At 37.5% G+C, this 24,818-nt stretch overlaps 1 protein-coding gene across 7 annotated transcripts in view; it reads left to right on the forward strand.

Annotated features, from left to right (window-relative positions):
- KHDRBS2 (KH RNA binding domain containing, signal transduction associated 2) overlaps window positions 1-24,818 on the forward strand; it is a 372,066-nt gene that overhangs the window by 204,148 nt on the left and 143,100 nt on the right. The window lies entirely within an intron of this gene.

A 24,818-nucleotide genomic window follows, 5' to 3' on the forward strand; every position in this document is an offset into this window, starting at 1 on the left:
TGGAGTTTATGTGACTGGGGCTGGGAACTGTCTCCTATTTCCTCCCTTCCCAAAAAGGTCCTTGCAAAGAAATAGGGTACTTTATAGGAAAGAAAGTATAAACCCCTCCCCACACATACTTTCCCATATCTCTGTAAAGAGTCTATATGGTTCCTTTTCTAAAAGACTTAGATCTGGAACTGACAGAACAAGACCATGGCATACTAATACACTAGCTCAAATTGTAGGACTGTACTTACCAAAGGAGTGTAGGAAACATATTCCAGATGATGATTGGCCAATACATAATTGTCCAAATTATGTCCCAAATAAATAAATATTATGGAAACAGTATTCCTCTTTATGTGCAGGGATGTTTAGGGTTGTTGATATTTTAAAATTGTGTATCAGCAGCAGGTTATCAGTGAAACAAATAAGAGATAACTATTGTATTTTTAACTAGATTCTAACATTGATTAAATATTGAACATTTACTTTTAATAATTTCATTATTTTCTTTAGTGTGATAAATACAAATTGCAGTGTTTTCATTTTCAGATACTTGGTGATTGCTTTACCATTTTTCTGTCTGACTTCTTGTTGTTAGTTCATACGCTGGAGGAAAAGATGGAGTTTACATGAAAGCTTGCCTAACTTACCATTAAGTCTTTATCTTCTCCTTTTTTTTAATTTTAAATGAATCATTCTGCTGTGATGTAATAAGGGGAAAAATAAAGAAATGTGCTTTTCACCTATATATTTAAAGACATTATGCTAATGCACCTATGTCATCTATGTGTCAGAAAGTTTGAAATAAAAAAAATTCAGAAAACTGGGAGGAGCACAGGCTTTAAAGATGTCTACAGACTATGTGAAAACTGGTTTCTTGGTCAAGAGGAGCCTTAAAATAGTATCTTCATCAAGGAAAGGCAGAACTTTTTGAGGTAGACATTCTAGTTTGTGCATTTTAACTTTCCCAAACAACTTCATGTAGCGGGAGTAAATCTGTCTTGCTGTTTTATAAGGCACTTGAGCCAGGCTTGCAGTGCAGATGGAGCTGGGCTGGTGGCCTTGGAGGGATCCGAGGTGAAGCAGCCACTCTTTTGGGGAAGGGGAACAAACAGGAGACTCTGGGGTCAGGGATGTGGGAGAGCTCCCTTGGGGCTTTTATGGTGAAGTTTCTGGTGGAAGTTGGCAAGGCTGGATTTCATTCAGCAAAACTCCATGGGGAGCAAAGGAAACCAAGTCTTATGTTTCTTCTGCTAGAGAGAATAACAATTTACTATCTCAAGACCAGATCACTGTAAACGTCAAATGCAATTTGCACTAGAAGTACTAGATTTTCTTCTTTAAAAAAAGAAAAAAAAAAATCAAACATTGGAATCTGGTGGCTGAGATAAACTTTGGCAGTTAAATCTCCCACCACTAGGGAAAAATCTTGGTCTTTTATTTACTTACTCTGAGATTAAACATATTTGGAAAAATTTAGTACTACCAAGTTCCTTAAAAGTCTTCCAATGATGACCTCCTGAAGAGTGTGAACTTTTGAGCAATGCTTAATGTGTACATGGGGGCATTAAAAATCATTTTGGTTTACTGATTTTGGACAGGCATGGGGCTGTTGAGGGAAGAAAGGCTGTTATTAGCCTCTGAGCCTCATAGGCCACTTAACTGCCTGCAGGCATACCAATTAAGTGGAATTATCATCCCAATTAACCATTGTCCCTTGCCAGTCAAAACTCATTTTGTTTAATTCAGCTCCCTAGGAAAAGTCCCAGTCAACCAGATTTCCTAATTATCTACGTCCTGATTAAGTGAAGTATACTAGTACAAAGGATGTATTAAAGGAGCATTTTCATGTTATTTTTTAAGTCCAAATTTCCAGATTTTTGGTTTGGAGGTAATGTTCTCAGAAAATGAATGTCACAATTTGGGTTTTTGTTCTAGTAGCTACAGAGTTAAATTTCAGTTGGGCCACCAACAGAGGTAATTATTTCAGCAGGATTTGCCAAGCAGTTGTTATTTATAAACCAAGGCAACAGAGGTGTTTGTACGTCCTGTTTTAGGCGGAAGTTTTGTTCAGTTGGGATGGAGCCATGAGGTTAGTACTTCGACTGGTGAATGCTGCCATTGCTTCTTGAACTCAAAAGATTTTTACAGACTCACATGAGGTATGGGGCCGTATTTTTGAATATATTTGGACACTGAATTAGGCACAGAATGTATCCAAAAGAGTGCAGTCTCTGCCACACAAAACACATTCAGATTATATTCAGCACATAGTCATTATGCTGTTTGCTTCAAGGAACGTTTTAGTTTGTTGACAGAGGACTTCTGAGATACTCCCTGGGACTGTGAGGTGCAAATAAACATGAAGCTGACTTGCCTCCCAGTGATGTATGACCCTGATACGTCACATCACATAAATGAAATAACAGTAGAAGTCATTCGGAGGTGGGGGAGCACTTGAAGAAATTAAGAGCCTAAGATATCTCATTCATTTGATTAGATTATATTGTAAGTAAAGAGTATTGCCTTTGTGATATTATGTAGCTGAGTCTACTAATTGCAATGTTATAATGATTTTCATCCAAGAATCTCAGATCTTGACTACACAGGAACGTTTGAGGAAGGAGATAGAGGTGAATCCATTACAGGTACAGAGTGAAGTTCCTCTATGAATTTCTTCTAAATCGGGAATAAAAGAGCTGAATACAATTCTGCACCCAGACATTTTCTGTGCCCTGTCATTACATCTTAACTGACTGGCCTGAACTTCCCTTTACTTCACTGTCAAATAAACCCAAGACCCTTTCTGAAGCTTTGTATGACCGCAGTTACCCTCACTGACTTGCTCGACACAGGCTTAAAATCAAGCAAAGTTGCTCTTCAGTTCTGAACAGGTGATCATAGACTGGGGGGAATCCATCACTGTCCCTGTTTTTTCAGAGGTATGACCTAAATCGACCAGCATGTGATAAATAAGCATAGACAGAACTTTTTAGCTATGCAGAGGTTTTCATAGTGACTATTTATAATCCTATATGTCATTCATTTGTCAGGCACAAAAAATAGATTTCCGAAATAGTCTGGCGACCTAACACATAAACCCACAACCATTTTCATTCTCAGATGGACATGATGGGTACCAGGAGGCCTTGGCTGGTGGAAAGAAGCTCCCCTGGATGCTTCAGAGAGCTCTGCTACTTTCAGCAATTCTTAATTGTTGAATGAACATTTTTTAGCATCTTCTTTTATGGCAATCTGACCATGACCAAGCTGAGTCATGAGGAAACCCATATATAAGAATTAAGCCCTGCACTTAGCCAGAAAAAAAAAAAAATCTATCAATCCTAAAATATTAGAAGCGTAGCATAAAGCAAAAATAATAACTAAAACAATCAAGAGGTGCACAGGCTCCACACACACACACGCCCCCCAATAAAAAAGAACAGACTTTTTTGTATTTTCTGCTTGGTTTAGGTATCTCTATTTATGTTTTAATCAGATAAAAGCGGTAGTGAAAGAGGAAAGAAAATGTCAGTAACTTGATTGCTTTCACAGATTTTACTGTGGGAGATATTAAAAACATTAACAATAGATAGTATCATAAGAGGTTTCTGATAACTTATAATTTTCTCCACCCAGCTGGGAATGAAAAAAGCTTGAAAATGTTTCCCAAGTGAAAAATTTCTCTGTCACAATGAAATTTTCATTTTCTGTCTTTTATGCTGTGACTTTTCTGTCAGACCCGCTTGGGATGTACTGAATAAGGCAATATTAAAAAAACAATAATTCTCCAGGGTGCTCCTTCAGCACTGTCACAGAATTTGAAAGCAGCTGAACCTCACTCTTGTTATTCTCTCCAAGCTGAGACGAAACATTTCCATTCATGTTTCTTCTTGAGGTTTCCCAGGTCTCAAGATTTGCTTAAATTTTTATGTTCTTCATAGCCTAGATAATACGTAAAATCCAGATTGCAAATCAGGATACTTTGATTAAGGATTGTAGATGGTACACATACCATCCTCAGAAGTGAGGAATCAACATTCAACTGATAGTACTTCTTTTATTTTGTATAGATTGATGAAGTAAAAGAGGATTTACTTAATTTTCTGTTGACTGGATGTGTTGTATAGCTATAGTGATGACAATGTCTGAAGGTGTGAATACCAAAAGATGAAATTACCAAAGCCAGAATTTCAGGAATTAACCTGCCTAAGATTAGCCAGGTAGCCATGTACTTGCAGACAAAGTCTCTGCAAGCAAACTGTGCAAGGCAACTTAAAATGGAGATGTTTCTTTTAGCTGTATACACTAAAAAAAAATAAATAAAAAAAAGCTTTCGCTTTTTTGATTTTTTTTTGTGTGTTCAAGGCCACTGAAAATTTAACTATTATTCATATGGGAAAAGCTTAGAAATGTAGTATTTAGCAATTTTTTTTTCTTTTTTCTCAGTGAGGGTGACAGAGCACTGGAACAGGCTGCCCAGGGAGGTTGTGAAGTCTCCTACTCTGGAGGCATTCAAAACCTGCCTGGCCGCCTTCCTGTGTAACCTCATCTAGATGTTCCTGCTCCAGCAGGGGGACTGGACTGGATGATCTGTCGAGGTCCCTTCCAGTCCCTAACTCTGTGATTCTGAGATTTTGTGTTAGAGCACAGCAGTGTTCAAAAGTCCTGCCTCTTCCAAGCATTCTAACTGTGAAGTTCTGTATAAATTGCAAAAACTCAAGGGGAAAAAAAAAAAAACAAAAACAAAAAACAAAACCAGAAAAACCTTTGAAGGATAAGGCATAATGCTTGAAATTGAAACTTCTGAAGGCAAGATAGAAGGGTTCCTGTGCTCTAGAAGGAAAATAACGTAGAAACCTGGAGTTTTTCCCAATTTTAATTACTTTGAATTTTTTTTTTGTTTGAGTAATACCGTCAATTGGAAGACAGCATGAAAAGTGACATGCTAATTATAACTTTGTGGGATTTAGAGGTAGAAGAGAGTAATGCAGGTAATCTGTATCCCCCTGCCAATTCTGACTTGTTCTTGTGAAAACAATCTATGTGCCATTTATAATAATATACAGAAAAATCAAAATTAGTGACACTAAATTTGTTTTGTTGTTTCTGTCTGCAGCTTGTGAAGATGTTTTTGTATTTAAATAACAAAAGAAATTCAAGTTAAAAATATTGCTGTGTTGAGTTATAAGCAGTACTGTTTTGAGTTTTCTTCAGCATCCTGAAAGAAATAAACCAGTCCAAGTTTCAGCAGCTCTTAATTACAACTCCAAATTGTAGCAATGGATTATGGTCTTATCCCATTTTTAACCTGCTGATACCACGTGCCTCTGCACATTCCTGTGAAAACAAGTTACAGAAATTCACTACCTATTGTGTAAGATATTTTGTCTCACCTGTTTAAACCTCGCTCCTGCGAGGTCACTGGACTGCCTTCTGCTGCTTGGGTTGGAGTGGAGGAGGCAGGGGGAGGAGAGAGATTTGGTGTATTACAGTTCCTTATTCAGTTTATCCATGGTCAACTTATTTCATGAAATAAGCACACACTAAAACACAGGAGGTTCCCTCTGAACTTGAGGGAACTTTTTTAATGTGGGGGTGACGAAGCGCTGGCACAGGTTACCCAGAGAGGTTGTGGAGTCTCCATCCTTGGAGATATTCAAAAGCTGTCTGGACATGACCCTGGGCAACCATCTCTAGGTGGCTCTGCTTGAACAGGGCGATTGGACCAGATGATCTCTGGAGGTCTCTTCCATCCTCAACCATTTTTTGATTCTGTGAATATTCACCTCTCTGAAGAGAAATGTCCAGGTGTCTGAAGTCTCAGAAAATACAGCTGCTCCGTCCCCTGGTTCGTTTTAATTACCCTCCTTTGTACCATCTCTCCATTACATACTCCATTGTATGGTTATCCATCCTCCATGTAACTCCATTACATCCATCCCGACATGAGCAGACGAGAGCTTCAGTTGATACACAGGATGTTACATAAGGAGTAAAATGCACTGTCTTGTTCTCAGTACCCTTTTTGACTATTCCTGTAGCTTTTCTGGCTTTTTAACTGTCACTTCGTATTGAGCTGTTTTGGATATTAGGGTTGATGTTTTCTCTCCTGTGGAGCACTTAATCTGAGATACTTTTAACCTCATTGACCAGAGAATTCAACATCAAGTGTTTTGAGAAAACACTGCTCATTGTAGCAAGGGTCTCATTGACTTTGATTGCAGTTCTGATTGCTGCATGACATTAAGTCAAGTTCTGGGAATTGCATTTTGGAAACTGAAACCGCTAAGAACAAGAGTTGGCAGAGCAGACTTGCCCAGTCTATCCCATGCTCTCCTGTCTCATTCGCTGTATAGTTCCTAACATCTGTAGCTGATAAAACAACTGTTTTACAATCGGTGTTTTTCAGTACACAAGATACCTTGAGCACTACTAAATCCATACAGTGACTGGCAAGAGCTCTTGTTGGAACAGTAATTTCTTCTGCCCCGTCTATGGACAAATTATAATTAATGTAAAGTATCTATTTTCAAAGCATTGCAGGCAATCAAAAGTAATGCATGGGAATATAGGCCAATACCTTTCCTGTCTTTCAACTGTTACTAAAAATGCATATCGAAATTAAATAAAACTGCTAGTTAATTAATATTAAACTTTTTGTCTGCAGATTTTCCAGAATGCGTTAAAAGCCTATTTTTACTTTTGTGATTAAATGTTGTCCTTTACTGAACATATATGAATATTGGTTTAGCAACTCTAGACTCCTCTTAAATTCTTATCTCTACCATTTAAGAATACAGAGAACATATGGAAGTCACCCCATACTTCTTTATTTACGATGTTGTCAAAATATTGCTGGCAGCTGTGAAACCCCTTGGGGAGAATTGAATCAAGTAATTGTAAGAATCAACTGTTTGCAGTTCTTTCTGTTCTTTGTGTCAGTGAGTAACTGTTCTCCACTCTTGTTCTCTGGCAATTCTTAAATTTTAAATCATTGCATGTATCTATAGTTAATAAACTATTTAGAGAAAATTACAAGAAATCTAACTTCTCTTTTCTCAGTTTACTATAGATAATATTAACTCACGTTTGTATTCTGTAAACCTACCATGTTTGGAGATCTTCACTGCCAATTGCTTGCAGAGAAGCTATGGATGTTGTATATTAGTCCAGAAATACAGAAAGGTATTTCATTACTCTACTTGCTGTATTTCAAGCTTAGGGAAACTGGAAATATTCCCCAAATGAAGATAAAAGGAAGCTCTAACAGGACCATGAAGTCTGGAGTGCTGGTGGGATGCTCCTTCCACTCTGGGCTCATTGTTGAACATAAATATATAAAAAATCCTGAAAGTATAAGCCATTCTCTTGTCAAAGAAATTTTAATTCTAACTGACAAGGATAAGAATTACCTTTTAGCTAATGTTGCTACTTAAATACTGAGGTTACAACACCCATCCAGAGAGTAGTCCTCAGCTTAGGGGATATTAAATTCTTACCTGCAGGTTGTATTAGTGCAACAGAAACAGTGGGATGTGTCTTCTCCATACTGTGCAGCTCATCTGGTGTATGAGTTGATGATTCACATATACTTCAGGGAAATGTCAAAAGTCGTTCTGAACTTCGTCAAACAAAGCTGCTCTCAGACTCCCAGAGCAGAAGTTCCAAGAGGGAAGCTGTTGCTTCAGGTGCCGTGTTTTCTCTTGCCGTGTTTTGCGGTTTAAAGACAGCAACACTGACAAGGACATTTCCTGAGACCCTTGATGCTGTGTGTCCTGGACATGTGTATGTATACACTAGACAGAGCCTCTCAAGGCACCACAATGAAAGTAGACCTGAAGTTTAGAAATTAAGCCGCAGAGCTCATACCCTTTAAGCCTGCAGCAGTCGGGAATGGTTGCCAGAAGAAAAATCTATGCTTTAGCCAACTTTAGAAAAAAAGTATAGGTAACCTATGACATTTTGTTGCCTTCAGGATCGCATAAATCTGAGCAGAAAAAAGTTCAGGATTGTAGTTATGACTTTAGAGCTAACTCTGCCTTAATCTCCATTTTGGTGTCTATGGCTTTCAGTATTCAAGAATGCTGAATAAGAAAAAGGAAGGCATGATCTCCCATGTAGAAGATTCTTGCTCTGTTATCTACAATTTATAAAGAGAAGGCAGACATTGTAATATGCAAGTGTAGGTAACAACTCTGCTACTGAATTTTCCAGTTTCACAAAGAAACTGTTTTGATCAGTATTGTAATTTCACTTGGGCAGGGCAGGGAAGAGATCTCAGCAGATGGTTGTCATAAACTCCATACCTCATTTTGAAATTAGTGTACAAAGCTATCCAGCTTGGCACTAACCACACGGCATAATTTTCCTGCATGTTCATGCCAAAAGAAACCTGGCATGGAGAATATTTTTTCTAATTATTTTCAGATTTTATTAATCAACATCAGACCTGCTTAACCTGTGGTTGCTCTGTCCATAAACCTGTATGTTTCATAGTTCTACGAGAAAAAAAAAAAACAACAAAACAAACAGTTATCATACAGCAGTGACCTATATGACTGACTTCTGGCATTATTGGGTAACTTTATTAGAATCATCAGTAAGTTTTCTTGCTACTGCTGTTGCCTGATGGTGAATCTAAGCAAAACGGTTGTGCCTAAATTGCAAGAGAGCTTTTTGAGAAGAGACAAGTTTAGAAGACATACTCATAAGGACAAAGTTATCATTGTTAAGATTATTTAAATAAAACTCTTCTTATTTTTGTAACTCTGTTTTTAATGGGGAAACAATTCCTCACTGTAGATTTGTGTGAAGGGAAGAATGGTAGCATCATCAGCAGAAACTCTTACCCATCTATTGTACCTGTCATCCACTGGCTTGGTAAACATAGTATCCTAACAAGTATTTTCATTTCATCCTGACTCTGAAATAAATAGAAAACCAAACTACAATGCAAATGGAGGCCATCCCCTACAGGGCAGTCAGAAAGCATATTGGTGCAGGAGAAGTTTCTGAGATTCTATGGCTGCTTGTTTAGTTTGTACATTCTGAAGCTAACAACACATTGTCTTCAGAAGTACCTCTGAAGCAAGGATAAAAATTACCTCTGAAAGAGATTAGATAGGAATAGAAAATGATTGAATACCAACAAAGGCCAGGAGCTTCTTGCTTAACTCTGTCTTATCTGTGAACAAAGGTTTTTTCACATGAGAAAAACTGTATGAATAACATTTCAATATCAAAGACTCAGGATAAAAATAATTAATAGAATCACGACAGAGAAATCGGGATGTCTGTGTTTTAGACCTTAAAAACAAAGACCGTTGACAATCTTTTCTACAACTTAATAGTATCGAAACAGGTGGAGTTGATTCCTCTGAATGCCCTACCACCAAACTCCTATCTTCTTTTACACAGTTCATTAGCAACAGTTAATGAGCAGCAAAGGTAAAGGCTTTTCTTCTTTGCATACTGGGACACAGGCACCCAGTAGCAAGAGGTGTGTGGCAGCACCACCACCACGGGATCCCCTCTGCCAGGAAAAGAAGCAAAGCCCAGGGGGATTCTCCAACCACCAGCTGATACCCATTCTGCTGTTAGAAACTCTTCCTCCTAGATTTGGTGTTGCGGAATCTCTGTCCTCAGCTTCTTTGTGTCTGACTGGTGTGGCTTAATACAGGAGACCAGTGTCTTCATAGAAGTAAGACTAACAATTCTATCAAACTTGAATTTGTTTCATCATTTATTGTATCATACAGAGTCATAACAGGAATCGTTTGTATAGGATATACCATTAAAAAGTAGAATGCTACTTGGAATTTGTCTCTTGAATTCAGCTTTGTAACCGAGTCACTCATCTCAATTGGAATAATTCAAAATATCTGATACTAACTAATCTGGAGATAAATGTCCCAAAAATTTTTCATGATTGTTCATTCCTTTAACAAATGGCGGACACACAACTTTGCTTAAAAAGAAAACATAGAACTATAGAAAAGAGGATGGCCATTTCTTCTATGAAAAATGATTTTTATGTCTACACTTCACTGAGATGTTACATATGCTCTTTTTCCTATTCTTGAAAAAGGGCTTTTGGTGTGTTCATCTTTATGATACATGTGACTGATGTGTGAGTCAGGCCACAACCTCCCAGAATTCAGCAATGTGAGAATTAGAAGAATTTCCCTATAAAACTTTAGTCTGGAAACACAGATTGGCTTTAAGACCTATTAATGGGATAATAGAAATCAGGGAGTTAAAGTCCAGGAGAGCAAGCAGTGTTTGCTATTTTCTCTTGAATCTAAATGAAACTTTATGTGCTTTGTAAACTGATATTTTAACTGATATGATTGAATGAAGAGGAAAAATGAGCCCTTTATGATTATTATCTTTTTATTCAGGGCCAGGGGAAATTAATTTATAAGTAATGTACCTGCCCTTTACACTGTTATTCACGTTTGTGAAAGCTCCACTGGCTGTTCTGTAATTATGTTAATGATAGCTTTGACCCACTGTTCAGTGTAGGAATTCTGATGCTTAAACTATGCTTCTGTGAGTGGATTCTTCTGTTTCCAGCCTTTTAGTATTTACTTTTATAAGTATGCTAAGAAGGCAAAAAAAAATACTGATGTGATAATTAGTAGAAATAAAATAATGTATTTTGCATAGTGATTTTGTACATATGTTTCAATTTCTCCATATTTTGCATTTTGCTCATGCATGGGGGAAACTTTTTCATGCATAGTTTACCTTTTTCTTTGGGAATGGACAGCACAGATAGTTTGGATGAGGGCAAGAGTGGGTCAGTCCCTCATGACTAGTAATGTTTGGAGTATTAAGGAGGTGCTAGAGGTGATGTTGTTTTGACCCTTTTAGTCCTGATGGCTAAATATGTTCCTTATAAAGAAAAATCAGATCAGCTACTTGTGAACTTGTAGGTGAGTTCCCAGATGCCCATGAACTTGTAGTCAGGTGCTAAGGAAAGATAAGAATTCCTGCTTTTAGTTCACTGTATAACCTTACAGAAGATATTTAACATTGATGCAACTTGATACCTAATTAGGAAAATTAGCATAATCATAGTTAATTACTGTGCCTGTTTCATAGGGGAATATGAAGATAAATTAGGTATAAGAGCTTGAAATATAAAAAGCTTTGTAAGTGGATAATATGATCCACTTGTTCAGTCTGCTGACCTCAACATATAATGAAGTAGCTGTAACAAAAGAATGTGTGAGAAAGATTTGTGTTAACTAATGATCTTTCTGCTATAATGGGGCTTAACATATCTACATCAGAACTTTCTCAAATTGTGAGAAAATTATCTGTGGCAACAACTCAGAAAATGGCATCAAAAGAGGAAAAAACGCAAGATACTGAAAATTACATGAAATTCCTTTCTTGGTAATGACTTGCAATTCTGTTGTCAGTCTGAAAAAAATAGTTCTCCACAAAGACAGGTATGACTGTTGACCATAATGTTAGTGTCTGAGATGGTAAAATAAGCAATGCCTCTTGAAATGTTGCATCATTTAGCAATACGCTACAATATCTATACAGGTATGTAGAGTATTACAAACTTCTGCTGCTGAAGTTCAGCAAAGATTCATTGCTAGGAAACAGTGTGCATGGACAGACTAGATCAAACAAGCACAACAAGCGATGATAATACAAGTGACCCACTTAGGCAGGGAAAAAAGAATGATAACTATGAGAAACAACAGACAGATGGCTGTACTAAACATAACAGACTTCTTAAAATGTCTGTAGCCCAAGGGTATAGACTTAGCTACAAGTTGAATATTGGCAGGTCATTTATCCAGCATGTTGGGGAAAAGAAAAGGCTGTAAAGAGGAAAAAGAAGTACTGGGCAGGAACTGAACATACTATCCTTGTGGTGTCCACTGTTTTCCCAGGAGATTAAATTGAGTGAATATTTTGTAGAAGAATAAAGGAAGCTTTAGGAAAAGGAGCCTTTAGAGAGATTATTAATTTAAGACTATCCTCAGGTACCCTCATTCTGTTACATTCCCTTTCACTTGTCCTTTCTCATAAACATGATTAATCCATGCTAAAATAGGTAGACGCCCTGTTTCTAGGCCATAGTCCTGTGGTGGAGTGTCCCCATCCTTGACTATGGGTTACAAGTGTATAAGTGGGACTCCACTGATGGCAGACAGTGATGCTCTTCCCTGTCCATTTTAGATGCCGCGAGGTGGAAAAGATGTTTAATTATTTTATTTAGCAAACTCCTATTAATTTGCAACAGAAAAATCATATCTCCTTGGAAAAAAAAAGTGAGACTGATGATGATTACCAGACTGGAATATCAGGTGGAACCAGAATAACAACAGTGAAAGCTGAATGATGTTTAAAATGATGAGAGGGTATAAATAGACCAGAAGAAAAAGATGGGATTGAGAAAGAAACAAGGAGTGATCACAGGGTGAGTGGTGACTGGAAAAAGGAAGGAAGGAAAATTATTCCCACACAGCAGGTTTCAGCCGTGGCCTTTCAAAATGCATGGCCAGACTGAGGGCAGACAGACAGGACAGACGGTGGCAGTGACAGAGCAGTGGCTGGGGAGGTTGGAGGTAGTCGAGCAGGTGCTGCTGGAGTTATCGTAACAGAGTGACATCCTGACAAAGCCTGTGTCTCAGTAATGTGCCCCGTGGTACCGTGAGATTCCTGTGGAGCCTGTGTCTGCCCGAGTGTGTCTTTGCTGCGGTCGGTGCTTGTTTGACAGTTCTTGATTTTGCAGTGACTTTGTTCCTTATGTCTTGTTTGTTCACTTGTGATGTTTTGTCGACCATCTGTTTCTTCCCTCTCTGCTTTTTCTTCTGTTTGTAAGATCATAAGTCATGTTCAGTGCATGTATGTATACTCTTCATCTAGTATTTTAAATAGATTGCATTTTGATTAGCACAGAGCTTAAGTGCCTGCTCTTAGACCTTTAGACAAATGGGCCAGATTTCACTCTTGTTTACCCTAATTGTAAATCCTAAATAACTCTTTTGGATGTAATACAATTCCACTATATGGCAAAGTAATTTAACTGAGATGTAGGCCGCATGCCCTTCCCATCTGGCCGTAGGAAGGGTGGGCGCCTGGCAGTTCAGAAGGAGCTCCAGTTCTCTTCTCCACTGCACAGGGCCCACAGCCCAGCACTGGTCACGGCCATGGACGCCACCACAGGGGCTGCTGAGGGTGCACTGTCAAAAGGGGAATCACAGCTACCTCCTCCGTATTGCTACAGAGCTTTTTGTTTGAAACGTCATGCCCACTTTCAGCTTTAAGTCCACCATACGATAGCTCATCATGATGGGCACAAACTCCAGTTGTTTGTGTACCAACTCAACCTTTTGCCGTCCTTGTAGCCTGGCTTCCTGGACCCTTCTGCCTCTACCTCCTAGTGCAGCTGCAGAATTATCAGCAATTCTGTTGCCACCAGTCCTTTAAGGTCTTGAGTAGTGGTTTTCTGAATGAGAATTCCAAGATATTTCTGGCCTCATTTTCTTGCAGTTTTAGCAGTGAAACAAGAGGCTGTATTTGTGTCCTCCAAGCAAGTCAGAGCATCACAACACACACAATTTTACAGGCAACATCAGCAAGTTATTTTTTTTCTGCTCCACACCTTGGTCATGCAGGCTCCTGTTGTCAGGAGTGATGTGCTTTACAGAACAGGGAAAGAACAGTCACTCTCCACAAATTTCTGCTGAGATGGGTGTTTAAAGAATAGCTTGTTTCTTCAGATGTCAGAAATGCTGAAGGACAGCAGTGTCAGCGGGAGGGTGGGGAACCAGAAACAATCTCTATATGTCAGAGATCAACAGCTGCATCAGCACATTTTTGCACTTGAAAATAAACATTTATGTTGCCTTGTTTGGTCACAGAGCTGGATGAGGGAGGCACTTGAGAAGGTCTGGAGAACGAACTGATATTTGGAAGCCTGTGCCTCTGCGAGACCAGTGGTGATTTGCCATTGACCACAACAGCTCCAGCACTCCCGAATCAGTGCTTTCTTCTCTTTTACTAATGTTAATAAAAAGTGAGGTGCAGATGATAGCAGTTATAACTGACAGTCTCTAGGTTTAGTGACAGGTTTAATGATAATAATTTTGCTCTTCATCTGATGCATTCAGTGATTCTTTCTAAAGTTCGTAATGCCTTTCAAAACAGTGACATGACTAACCAAAAGAGCTTTTCTTCAATATATAAGATTTCTTAGCAACATAATTCAAAAATCTTTCAAATAAACATGGAATAAATAGAATAATTCAAGTAATCAGACATTCAATATAATATATTTGACATCAAGCAGGAACTGTTTGCACACACAATCAATGAAAGAACTCATTAACAATATTGTTACTTACTATTCTGCTTATGATTTAAGTTAACCAACTAGCAGAAACATTTTAAACAACAATAACAAAAAAAAAAACAAAAACAAAAGAAAAATCTTTCTTGGTTTCTTTTTTTTTTTTTTTTGACTTGTTTGTGTACGTGAGTTAAACTGAAATTTGTGTTTAGTGATTCTGTGAAGGTAGGAAACTACAACATATATCTTCTAATACTGTGTTCATGTATGAGGAGCAGACCTGAGCCCATACGTGGTTTCGACAGGCCATGTGCTAGTTGTCAAAGACCTCTGCCACATAATAAATGGGAAGCAAAAGACTGGACGATAGTGTCACCAGAGATATTGCAAGGTTATTCACTGATGATGGTTAGAAATGCATACCCATAGTTTCACACACGTAGCCCCTGGATAATGTGAAAAATCAGAGCAAATAAACTGTCAATGCAGGTGATTTCATGTGTTGTTAATACAAGAAGCAGATTACCCTGGAATCCTCTTTCTGATTTCCATAGTTCTTCTTCATTCCTCCAGATAATCCCCCTGACCTTTTTGTCTCTCCTTTCCTCATGGAACAATCTCCAGTGGCTTCAGGCTAAATTCCTTTCCTCTGTTCATATACGTGCGAATTTTTCCTGGTCTGAGTATGGTGAACAGATTTTAGCTGTTCAGGACAAAGAAGTGGGAGAGGACTCAAGGAAGAAATTTAAGTCCTAGAGAGGTAGCATTTTCAGGGTTTCCCAAAAACAGAACAGCAGACTGAGTTAAAGGAAGACATATTGCTCTTTTTCCTCAGCATTTTCTTAACTGGATTGCTCACAAGCCTTTTGATGGGGGTGGGAAGGAAATCCTTGAGTTGACACAGTCTTCTCCACTGACATGCCTCTGCAGCAATCAGATTACACTGTGAGCTCTATCTGTACAGAAGAAAAAGCCTAGAAATGGTACATTTTCATTTCAAATACGAAGTTATGACTCTGAGATTTCTTTGATGTTCCAGACAATGATTACTGGAGCTGACACAGCCTGACTTAGTTACTAAAAGAAAGTTTAATAACTTCTGATAGGTTATTCTTCAAACTTGTGTTAGAGGCATTCAGGTTGATTTTTGTTAGAAGATTTCACTGAAGGCAGATGTCTATTTTCCCTGGCTTTACTTTCCTCATATTTTTCTGTTGGGTAGAAAAGTAAATTACATTTGTAATGAAAACCAATCTTCACCCTTTACTGTAGCACTGAATAGAAATGTTTGCCTGACAAATGGTACACGGTGTTGCTTTCTATAGAATACATAAAGAAGCAGCTTCTTTCCCTGCCATATTTAATACAGTGATGAATATTCCATTGGCCTCAGAGTGAAAATCAAGAAACTTGTGGTCTAGTCTGGCTTTAAGTGAGGAGGCTGCTCAGGTGCTTAAGTAAGCAAAGGAAGAACATTACAATACTGCAGGACATAAATTTCTTGTGCCTGTATCGTACCAATAACAGTTCTTGTTTTACAATGTACCACATAAGTGGCAGTCCTCCTAAGACACTTATGAAATATTTATAGCAACTAGTGTATTTTGTCAACTGATTAGGACATTTCCATGAATGCAGATGTAACATTTTACTTTGTAAAAAAACCCATTTGAGCAACAGAAACCATGATTATGAGACCTTTCTGATGGTTTTGTGATCTTTACTGAGTGGATGCCAAAGCCCAAGAATGAGAGGGATTACTTATGCAGACTCTGATGTGATAAATGCTTTTTTATTTGCTCCAGGTTAAATTGTGCGTCTAAAACATTGCTGTAAATAGCTCTGCCAAGGTCACTTTATGGCCAGTGCCCAGTAGACTTGTAAATCACATGAAAGTGTTCAGTAATTTAAACTGTATTTGAATTTTAGTAATTTGGCCTTTGAAAGCCTTCAAGTACCTTTCTTGTCAGGGTAATAGATTTAAAAGATCTGGATGAATGAGCAATCTAGTTGTGTTAGATGGCTAGCATGCTGTATAGCTGACACTTTTCCTATACCGTTATAGAATAAACCACTGCTTTTTGCTGTACTGAAGGAAATAAAAAAGCAAAAATAAGGCAAAACACCAAAATCACCACAGATAATTTACCACTACATACCAGACAAATTGTTCTATTTTAAATAAGCCTGTGACACTGTAAAGAACCAGAAAAATATCAGAACCAAAAACAAAATCAAAAAATGAGCTGATAGATCATGTACTGCATATCTGTCCTCCTGTGAGGACGTTCTCTGTCCTATGGTCTCCAATTTACCCAAGGCTCACTTGCCCAGTCTTAGGTGTTCTCTAAATGACTTTGTCTATTATTTCCCTGTCTTCATTATAAAAAAACCTACAAATTCAGGTGAACATCCCTACTCAGGGACAAATCTCAAAACCATTCCTGTATTCTCATATTTTTCGCGTATTCTATTCTGCAGTCAACCATAATTTACACATTTAGGCAGAGGCAGGCATTGCATAATGCAGTCCACATGTTGCTTAGCTAATCATTTGCTTTGTGCACATGTTCAGTGAGATTTTTAATACCTGCAATACTGGAATCAATTTTTAAACAGAAACTTTTAACAGATCTGTCAATGAGTCCTAACTGTATATCTTTCTTAGTTTTGAATTATATAAATGTATACATTGTGTGGTGGGACATGAATTCAAAGAATAAACTCGAGTCGTAGCATCAGCTGTACATAGTGCCCGTGAGAATATGCATGGAACCATTCACTTGTTGTGGGGCAGCAGAGTGCCAGCAGGTTAGCGTAGCTGGAAAATACTCAGAGAAAAACCAACTGAGAAAATAAGGACTGAAATAAAACTACAAGGGAGAATGTGAACATTTCATAGATATAAATAAACACAACAGATGACTGAAATAACTTTTAAAGTTACAGTGTTCATCACAAAAAGTAATGATTTCTAGATTCCTCCCCCATTATGGCAATTCTCATAGAATTATTGTATTTGATAAGGAATGATCTTTTAACGCTGACCTTCAAATAACTGACAGCTGCATATGGGTAATATGATTGCAAAACCTCTTTTAACTAAGTACAATGCCAGCAGCAGAGAGCTAAAGCAGAATGGTTTTTGTGGCTTTAGAAAGGAGAGTAACCATGAACTCATTAGAATTCACTCTTACCGACAACAGATAGTAGAAAATTTAGTCTTATTTTTCAGTTTTCTTACTTGTACTATGGGGACAAGACAAATTCTCTAAAAGACTGCATTTTTACATATATATACATAGACATATATGCATATGTATGTATGTATATGTACACACACATACATATGTATTCGATGTGTTTGATGTTTTCCAGCTTTTAAATAGCAGTGCAATGTCAGCTTAGAGGGAAGACATGTAATATTTAATACTTTAGGGAAACATAATTGCTAAGAAATGTCCTCATGCTAAACTGGAGTCAATCAGTACAATGGTGTAATCATATGCACTTACTCATGGGTAGAAAATGTTAAAACAGTGAAGAAAATCTCTTCCTTAAGCATTTTATTATCTGAAGGCCTAAGTGGACATAGAGCAATGCAGGATAATACCATAAAGCATCATTATCATGTTGTTATATTCAGGGTTGAGTGACAGTGTAAAAGCTGAATTTGTCTGATAAGACATGCAAATTATTATATTTGATATGTTTTAAAATAATTACCATATTATCCATCATATAGCACTTCATCTTTTGTTTTATGAAAGGAAAAAAAAGAACACTGTGTTACAGAATGGTTCACTCAAATGAAAAACCCTCCTTCTAGCATGATTATGAGAGAAAGAAGAATCTGGATGTGTGATCCAGATGGAACCCATTGCAATGAATATTTTGATTTTGGATGGCAGTGTGTTTGAGATCTGTTTTCCTTTCACCCTGTAACCTTGACGAATCCTCAGCACAGGTGTGCTTGGAATAAAACAGTGCACCTGGGCAAAAAATGTGCGTGTGTTTCTTTCTCAGCCTCTGTGGAGCTGGACTGTGCTAGTACTCAACCCTAGGTACATACAAATAATTTCAAACTGGGAACTCATGAGTTGCTTTGTTATTGCATCTTCTTGGTCTGTGCCAGGTGAACATGAAATATAGGGACTGTAATTTTATATCAGTCTTGGTACTTGTGTTAAAATGAGAAGTACTGATAAGCTATGATGATTTAGATCTTACTTCTACTTTAAAAACCTGTTTAATCACATCAGTGTCTTAAATGGATGAGCATCTTTATGTAACTTATACATCTGGTGTATTAACTTAGTGTGTGCTGCAGTACTCTGCTATCTTAATCCAGGGAATTCATTATCCAACATCTGTTTTAGAAGGCAGATTGCAATATCACTGGTGACAACTAGTTTCCATAGTTTCCACTGGAGTAATATATTGTATTTTCCACATCAGCACTCACTGATGAATAGCACGCAAGTCAAGTCATGGAGCTTTACAATAACCAAAGAGAAAGAACTACAAAGTTTTGCAGATAATTAAGCTATTGTAACCAAATTCAGCAGTGAAAGACAAAAGCATTGTCATTGCAGGAGAAAAAATAATCTAACATGTCTTCTAGGTTACTATGAAAATCAGGTTCTAGCACTGGTTATAGTAGCCTACAGGCTCAGAGCATTGACTTGATACTTAGCAAGCTACTTGTTGAATTTTATACAGAAAACTTTATACATTATTTATTCTGTTCTACTTCCACACCTCAAAGCTTTCCTGTAAAGCAGAATGATAACCTTTAATTGCTGTAAAACAACTCTATTCCATATTAATAAAAAGACAAAATATTTGGCAGTACAGAAGATCAATAAACACATTTATATATTAGCTGTCAAAGAAGAAATATGCACAATTAGGTTACATATCACTTGGGGAACTGAAAAAAAAATCCAAGGATTTTATTCCCAGGAAAGAAATTGCATAATCCAGTTCTGAACATTTTATTGTCTGATTTTTTTTAATTTTAATGGATTAAGTGTGTGAGTTCACTTATGCTTTTTAGATTTTGTATGCCATGGGACAGAAATGATCAAGTGGGATACTGCAATGTAATTGAAAACTGTAAAAATTCAAAGGTGAAAAACTAAGTTCTCGTTTAAAATCTTGCCTTTAACTGTAGACAGATGTGCTTCTCTCTGCAAATGTTTGTCAGCGATGTACACGAAATACTGCTTTCAAAAACTTATTATGCTTGTAACATGACTCATCTACATTTCTGCATTTTGAAATGGCCCTTGAACTGGAGAAAAAAATACTTTTCATTGGTGTAGTTTAGGTAACAAGAAGAAATCCTACAATAAGTCAAAAAGTTTGGTACTTTGTTAACTTATGACTATGTTTAAAAATATTTAGGAAATGTGTGCCATGTTTAGAAATGCAAATGCATTTTCAGAGTAATGAACACCTGTTCCTTGCAAAATCTGTGTTTGTGAATACAAGATGAGTACAAATACAGGCACACACAATTGCACATAGAACCAGTAGATTTACAACTCTGTGCAAAAACAGTTTTTGCGTTTCCAATCTTTGTGGCTGCCAACCATGTGCTTTGAAAACATGGCTGTGAATGTGTGCGAAAAACAATGTGGAGATAAACTCTTGGTAATCTGAGCTGGGCATGTTCTGCTGTGATGATCTGAAACTTGCATGGCAAGAAAATCTCAGACCTAAAAGAAATAGAACTACTATGAACGTTAAATTGTATCTTAAAGGAGATGGGTGTGATGCTGTGAATAAGAATTAATTTACATTTGCAGGAGAGTGTGATGACAGTTGAACAGATTCTTTTTCAAAGTGACTTCAACCCACATTGTCAGAGTGTTTAATTCAGCGTAAGGAATGAGTCATGCAACTGCAGAGTTTTGTATGGGCTACTAGTAGGAACCTGAAACTTGTTTTTAAGCTGCCAAATAATTTATAACATAGCTTCCTTTCACAGAACCAGAGTTTTTGAGGTTGGAAGGGACCTTCAGAGGTCATCCAGTCCAACCTCACTGCTAAAGCAGGTTCCCCTAGAGCCAGCTGCCCAGGACCAAGTCCAAATGGCTTTTGAATATCTCCAAGGATGGTTGCCCAGAGAGGCAGTGTTCAGTCATCCTCACAGAAAAAAAAATTCTTTATGCATTCATATCAAATTTCATACACTTCAATTTGCATCCATTTCCCCTTGTCCTATCAGTGGGAACTACTGAGAGGGTCTGTCGTCCTCTTCTTCGTTCTCTCACGTTTGTGCAGGTTGGTAAGATACCCTGAGCCTTCTCCAGGCTGAACAGCCCCTGCTCTCACAGCATCACCACATGAGAGGTGCTCCAGTCCCTTAATCATCATAGTGGCCCTATGATGCACTCACTTCAGTAACTCCACATCTTTCTTGTACTTGGGAGCCCAGCACCAGACACAGTACTCCAGGTGTGGTCTTGCCAGTGCTGAGTAGACAGGAATAATCACCTCCCTTGACCTGCTGGCAGTGTTCTTCCAAAGGCAGCCCAAGATACCATTACCCAAAGGCACATTGTTGCTACCTGGTCAGCTACTTATTCACCAGAACCCCAAGGCTCTTTTCTGCAAAGATGCAGACAACTGCTTTCAGGCAAGGGAGGCACCAGCCACTGGTGCCTGGGGTTATTCCTCCCCAGGTGTAGGACAAGTTTATTTGCTGACATCTTTATTAAACTTTTTTTCTACTTACTCATCAGTGCTTGAGAAACTATTGTTTTTGGTAATTTTTTAATCTTTTTGCTGTGATCTGTGGAAATTCTGTTTTCCAAATCTTCAAATATGTGGCCCTGATTGAAAGGAAAAAAAAAGAAGTTAGTTGGAATTAATTTGAAAGAAACAAGTGTTTTTCCAAAAACATGAAACAAAATTATAGTTAAATAACAACTGATTCTAGTAAAGTAAGGAAAATAAACAATCCTCTCTTCTAAGACCTAGCAAATTTGGGAAAACTTAACCACCAAAGCTTCTGTGGATTTGAATCAGGATGGATTCTTGTCCCTCTGCTGAATTTCACTGATATTGTGACCTCTTGCAAAATAAGAACCAGAACATCTGGCAAGATGTGGATATTGAAAAGAAATGATAAAAGAGAAAGAATGAAAGCGGGTTTTTCTAGTGCATTGCTGGAACAACCTGAAGAATTTTCTGGTTGGAAGCTCTCAAATTACTAGTTTCTCCTAACTGTGAATTATGTTTGCAGAAATAGCAAATTCAGAAATTACAAGAAGCAGAGACCCAATAGGACACAGAAGAGTTATTCTAATAAGTCATGCTTGAGTCCTTAACCAGTCCCCGAGCTCCCCTCAGATGCTTGGTTTAAAAAAACAAAAGGAAAAAAGGCAACATTCTGAAATACTGTGATGGCTGTATAAAACTGAGTTGATGAAGTTCAGTGATGAAAAAATCTGTGTTTTTAACTGCAATTCAGGTCTGATAATTCTCAGAATGCCTCAGTGAGGCTCTGGGATGACAGCAGGAAGGACTGGACTTCAAAATTTCAGGTTAAGACAGAAATTTTCAACCCAGGTTATTTATGGGAGGTTTTAGGAATCTGGGAGCTCGAGCAGTGGTGTAAATAACACTGCAGGTTAGCCAGACCTGCCCGGGAGAGAGCTGGAACGGAGAGTTTAATCTCATAAACCTCAGGGCTGGAAGACTTAAATTCAATAAAATAATCTACCTTTGCTGCTAAGTAGGATTAGTTGCAGCCACCAGAAGCTGAGAGTACTCAGCACCTTGAGGTGTGATGAAGTCATATGTGTTTGCCCTGGCTTGCTATGCTGAATTTAAATGTATAATGAGACCTTGATATCCTGTACCTATCCAGATTTGGCATTAAAATGAATGAAAGAAATTAACAATTTAAGTAAATATATTTTTGTTGTACTTAAATACATTTCAGTTAAAATAACTGATCATTTGAATTATGAAAAAAAGTGTCAATTAATTCAATTTATAACACTCTTTCCTTCAACAAAACAACAGTGATGAAATTAATGTTATTTCTTTAGTGTCCATTCTTAGTTTCTGTAATAAGCTGAATTATTATATTGAAAGACGAGGTATTTAGTTGTCCTAAACTTGATACATTTAATTAAATTTAGGACATTTTACTTGAATTGAATGGAAAAGCAGAAGGAATGTCTAGCATGGGTTTCCACACTTCTAAAATCAATAACGCAGAACTGGGTTAATCATAGTTACATAATAGCTTGGAAGTAATTTGCTTTGCAATCGCTAGTATTCAGTTTCAAATACTTACACTGTAAGTCTATATAGTTTTTTAGTTGGGAAACATGTAAGGTGATGGCTATTTATTCCATTGGTGTTAAGATAGCTCAGCAGAGGTTTTCTAGCAAGGCAGAAGACAGGTGAGGAACCAACAGTCAGTGTGTCATTCAACTAATAATTCTGTGTTCACAGCTGAGGTTTATTAGCACTAGCTATTATTTTTAGATAAAAATGAACTTATATTTTTAGTAATGTGACTAAAAGCCCTGTGTCTCCACAGCTTGCTACATGCCCCAGCTTTTTGTGACAGAAAAGCACTGAAATCAGTGGGATCTTTTTGTCAAGAATATCGGGGAGATTTCAAACTCCAAATAGTGATTCTAGAGCAAAATCAGGAGTGAGATTTGAGACCATCCAGGGTTGTCCTAACAGCCAGCAAGGCTCTGGCTGCCTGTTTTGAGTGTGTTTGTGGGGTTTGTTTGGGTGACAGTCCTGAGTGCAGGTGCAGTTGGTGACTCCCACACGTGGGCTCCGAATAGGCGTACCACGTTGGTGCTTAATGGGAAATCTGCTTGGCAAATTCAGTTTATGTGCTGCTTATGTTGTGTTTCTATCAAAAAAAAAAAAAAAAAAAAAAAAGGCTTTAGAAGAAAATACACCACTAGCCTTGCGAGTCAAAAAAAAAGGTTGAAGAAGTCATTCTAATGAATCTGGTATTATCTAGGGATATGATAGCTAAGCCTGACTTTTTTTTATCCCACTTGCATTTCTCCATTATAACAGAGGTTTTCTTCTTGAGAATAGTTTACTCCTATGTCCAGTGCATATCATCCACATTACCTGATGTAGGAATAAACCATATTTGGAGCAACACTTAAGTGTATGCAGCAACTGGGATGAAATACAGGATTTCATATACTAAATGGAACATCTTGCTATAAATGCATCTGTTTAAAAACTGTTTATCCACTTCTGAGTACTGTTTATAAATAGGTTTTTACCTGTAAGTTTTGTGGAACCATTTCACATGCCAGCCTACATCTCTCCCCCACTGCACTGTCACTCCTTGGGTTAATACTTGTGCCTGATCTGGATCTTCAGTTACTTCTGTTTAGATATTCTCAGTGAGAGGGTCCTTCAGCTGTGGAGCTTATTTCACTTTTGCTCTCAAGCCCAGATTGTTCAATCTAAAGCCAGTCTTCTTGTGCAGCCACCTGGGAAACGATGGCTTAGATGCACAGGCCATGAAGCAATGTAAGCTAAAAGATTTTGAGAGGCAGAACTTTTTACTACCTGATTATTAAAAAAAAAGGCAAGCAGTGGTAATTGGGTTAAAGTACTTGAAATCTTCTTTAATGCATGCTGCAGAGCAGAAGAGGAGGCATTATAAATACAGATGCCATATCTCCTGGTGAATAATCTTATTTACAAGGGTTTATGCAATAACGAAATATATTCAAATTAAATAATAACAAACAGAGACTTGATAATATTTTTATCATGTTATATATTAAACTGTTGAGCTTGAAACTCTGACAATATTTTCACCTATATCTGGCTGAATTAATTATAGCACTTGCTCAGTTTTATACACTTAATTCGTAATCTTTCATACACCCTGTACTTTAAAAATATTGGAGAGACGCTTGAGAATGAGTATATCTGTACTGGGTACATAGTTTGAGATTTTCTTTGTAAATCATTTTCTATCTCCTGTTTACTGCTTGTCATTTCCGTAGTCATCTTTCCTTTTGTCTCAAATCTTATTCTGAAAAGACAAAACTTAGAACGTCTTATACCTGATGCATACCTACCTAATGGAATTATTAAATCAGTGTACTTGAAAAATTACTTCTTGCCAATCTATTGGGTTTGCTTTAAATTCTGTTTTTCAAGTGGCAGGATTCCCACTTTTCTTATTTGATATATTTCTTCCTTTTCCTTTCAATATTTTTTTGTTTATTTATTTCAATATTTGCACTCTTTCTCACTTTAATTTGGCGTAAACTTCAGAAAGTTGAGTCTAAATTATTTTAATAGTTTTAGTTTCTGTAACAATTCAGACGGTGACCCTGAGATTCAATAGCAGCACCTTTTCACAGTCCTTTCCTCATTCTTATTGAATTTGGTGTGGAGCGGCGGACTCTTCGCATTCCTGCTTGTTCTCTTGTGATTGTCCTCTGTATCATTACTCTGGTTATCCGTAAATATCTCAATACTG

The sequence above is a fragment of the Patagioenas fasciata genome, chromosome 3, assembly GCF_037038585.1.
Source record: "Patagioenas fasciata isolate bPatFas1 chromosome 3, bPatFas1.hap1, whole genome shotgun sequence".
In the NCBI taxonomy this organism is placed as follows: Eukaryota; Metazoa; Chordata; class Aves; order Columbiformes; family Columbidae; genus Patagioenas; species Patagioenas fasciata.